This window comes from Anopheles stephensi, unplaced genomic scaffold (genome assembly GCF_013141755.1).
Source record: "Anopheles stephensi strain Indian unplaced genomic scaffold, UCI_ANSTEP_V1.0 ucontig142, whole genome shotgun sequence".
In the NCBI taxonomy this organism is placed as follows: Eukaryota; Metazoa; Arthropoda; class Insecta; order Diptera; family Culicidae; genus Anopheles; species Anopheles stephensi.
The window spans coordinates 57,501-61,247 of record NW_023405061.1 but is presented as its reverse complement, the minus strand read 5'-3'; positions in this window follow the sequence as shown (position 1 = coordinate 61,247).

Here is a 3,747-nt window from a genome sequence, read left to right as displayed (position 1 = left end):
TTGCAGCGCACGGCTGCAGGGGAGCTAACCTTCCCCCCCGCCGCTAAGCATGTCTGTGGGGAGCCACCTCCAGGTCCTGCAGGTTAACACCAACAGGAGTCGGAGTGCGCAGGACCTGGCTCTCCACACAATGCGGACGGAGCGGGTGGACGTTATGGTGGTGTGCGAGCTGAGTTCGGTTCCGGACGGGAACGCAAACTGGGTGGTGGACCGCGACAGGCTGGTGGCCATTGTCGCGAGCGGATACTCCCACCCGGTTCAGCGGATCTGGAGCTCGAGTTTTCCCGGCATCGTGGCGGCGGACGTGGCAGGCGTCACGATCATAGCGTGTTACGCGTCGCCAAGCATCGGGGTTCCCCAGTTTGTCGAGATGCTGCAACGCATTGAGGTGCTCGCCTCAGGACGCCCCCGAGTGTTGCTTGCCGGCGACTTCAACGCCTGGCATAGCGCCTGGGGCAGCAGCAGGACCAACGCGAAGGGCGAGGAACTGCTACAGCTGGCGGAGGGTCTCGGGCTCGACGTCCTGAACCTGGGGAGGGAAGCCACCTTCCTCGGGAACGGCGTCGCTCGCCCGAGCATTGTGGACGTCGCCTTCGCCAGTACTTCCATCAGCAGGCAGGACCTCGTCGGGGACCCCGACAGGCAATGGAGGATGCTGGGAACTTACTCATTCAGCGACCACCGGTACATCCGCTTCGAGGTGGGGGAAAGGCCGGCGGCAACGAGCCGCAACTCTACGGGAGCAGAAGCAGCACCAGCAGTGAGAGCAGCGGGCAGACGCTGGCGGGCAAAGGAGTTTAGCCGGGAGCTGTTCGACATCGCGTTGCGGGCAGCCAACTTCGTGGAGGAGGCCACGGACCCTGAGGGCCTGACCCGAACCCTGAGCCGGGCGTGCAGCGAGATCATGGCGGAGGTTTCCCCGTCAGTCGGCCACACAGGACGTCCGGCGTACTGGTGGACACCAGAAATCGGCCGGCTACGGGAGAACTGCCGCCTGGCTTGGGAACGGTACAGCAGGGTACCGACTAGCGACACGGCAGCCCGCAGAACAGCTTCTGCACGGCACCAGGAGGCCCGCCAGCTGCTGACAGCTGAGATCCGGGCTAGCAAGCGGGACCGTTACAATGAGTTTCTGCAACACCTGGAGGATGATGAGACGGGTAGGTGGCAGGGGGAGCTCCTGCGACGGCTCGGAGGGAGCCGCGTCGCACAAGAACGCGATCCGGCCGTTCTGCAGCGCATTGTGGACGCGCTGTGCCCGAACCACCCCCCTGTTGCCTGGCCTACCATCGAATCGGACGGCGTCGACATCAGGCCAGTGACGGAGCAGGAGTTGCTCGACATCGCAGCTGGCCTGAACCCTCGGAAGGCGCCCGGTCTGGATGGACTGCCGAACGCTGCCCTTTCGGCTGCCATCCGGGCGCATCCGACGACGTTCGCGAGGCTCCTCCAGGAGCAGATGGATGCTGGCCGCTTCCCGCGGCAATGGAGGAAGGCGAAGCTGGTGCTGCTTCCCAAACCGGGAAAACCCCCGGGCGAGCCGTCATCGGTGAGACCGGTGATGTTGCTGGACACGCCCGGCAAGGTGTACGAGCGAGTACTGCTGAACCGCCTGAACGACCACATCGAGATGCCGACGGAGCCGCTCCTCTCCGAATACCAGTTCGGCTTTCGGCGTGGTCGGTCGACACTTCAGGCGGTTGGGCTGGTGATGGAGGCTGCCAGATCTGCGATGAGTTTCGGGCGAACGAATAGACGCGACAAGCGCTGCCTGCTTGTCGTTGCTCTGGACGTCCGTAACGCCTTCAATTCCGCAGACTGGCAGGCCATAGCACTGGCGCTGCAGACCAAAGGAGTGCCCTCAGGACTGCGCAGCATCCTGCAGGAGTACTTCTCCGACCGTGAGCTGACGTATGATACCAGCTCCGGTCCGGTAACACGCCGAGTAACGGCAGGTGTTCCGCAGGGGTCCATTCTGGGCCCCACCCTGTGGAATATCCTGTACGACGGCGTGTTCGGAGTGCAGCTGCCGGAAGGTGCATCCGTCATCGGCTTTGCGGACGACCTGGCAGTACTCGCCAAGGGGTGTACACCGGAGGAGGCGGCAGGTGTAGCAGAGGAAGCTGTGGCAGCGATTTCCGCCTGGATGGAGCAACATCGGTTGCAGCTGGCCCCGGAAAAGACGGAGATCGTCCTCATCTCCAGTCTGCGTCGGGGCCATCCAGCGGTGCCCGTAGTGATCAACGGCGTCGAGGTCCGCTCGAAGCCGGCGATACGCTACCTCGGGGTCATGCTTCACGACCACCTCTCGTGGAAGCCACACGTCGAGAAGGCCACCGCAAAGGCACTCCGTGTGGTGAAGCTGGCCACCGGCGTGATGTCCAACCACGCCGGACCGAGGATGGCTAAACGTCGGCTGCTGGCAGCAGTGGCGGACTCGGTTGTGCGATACGCGGCACCCATCTGGGCGGAGGCGGTGAAGTTCCAGTGGTGCAGGCGGAAACTGGAGCAGCTGCAGCGACCTTTGGCGAAAGGTGTCGCCAGGACCTTCCGTACCGTCGGCTACGACACGGCGGTAGTGCTGGCTGGACTGGTCCCGCTACACCTGCAGGTGGACGAGATCGCGCGGTGCTATACCAGGCATCAACGGGCGTTGCAGAGGCGGGTGCTGATAGACAAGGAGGTCATCAAGCGGCTGGAGCACTCGGCAACCATAAGACAGTGGCAGACATCGTGGGACCAGGATGCCGCTCATCCGACCGCGAGCAGGTTCCTACGATGGGCTCACCGCGTGCTGCCGGATATTGCCGGCTGGGTAGGTAGGAAGCACGGCGAGGTTGATTTCTTCCTTAGCCAGGTACTCTCCGGACATGGCTTCTTCCGGGAGTACCTACATGCTATGGGTTTCACCTCTGCCCCGACCTGCCCCTTCTGCGCCGACAACACCGTGGAGTCGGCAGAGCACGTGGTGTTCCACTGTCCGAGGTTCGCCGACATAAGAGTGCAGTTCCTGACGGACGCGGACGGCGTCGTCATTTCCCCCGATGAGCTGGAGCGTTTTCTGCTGTCGAGCCCGGAGGCTTGGCAGCGAACGGCCACGGCAGCACGGCGGATCTGCAGCTTCCTACAACAAAGGTGGCTGGAGCAGCAGGTTGCCGAAAACGCGGCCATCGCTGGCGGGATCGTTTCCGCCAATGAGCTGGCGGAACGCGTTCGGCAACAGGTCCGCCGTGAAGCCAGAAACGCTGGCCAACGGCGAAGACGCCGGCAACGGCAGACATCCGCCATCGGGGAGATGGACATGGACCAACAACAGCACCCGTCCAATCAGCAGCAGGAGAGTCAACGCCCAGTTCGGCCCGAACGGGTTCCGCCATCGGCCGAAGTGTTACTTCGTCGTCGGCTAAGGCGGAACCAACGGCAGCGGGAATACCGCGCCCAATTACGCGCGGGTACATTGCCGCCATTGCGTTCGGGCCGAACTCGCCGAAGCAGAGCACCGCCGACGGAGGAGGAGCTAGCCCGACGACGGGCCAACAGGCGCGCGCGAGAACGCCAACGCCGCCACGAGCGACAGGATCGCCATCGCGGCTTAATGTCGGCCGACGTAGAAGCCGCCATCGCGACCACCAACACGTCTACGCGTTGAGTGGGAGCGGTTACGGCCGAAACGATCGGCCAGTCAGCGAGCGTGCGAAAACACGACCGGGCGAGACCGGCATTTTGCCGTCTCCGCTTTGTGCGGTC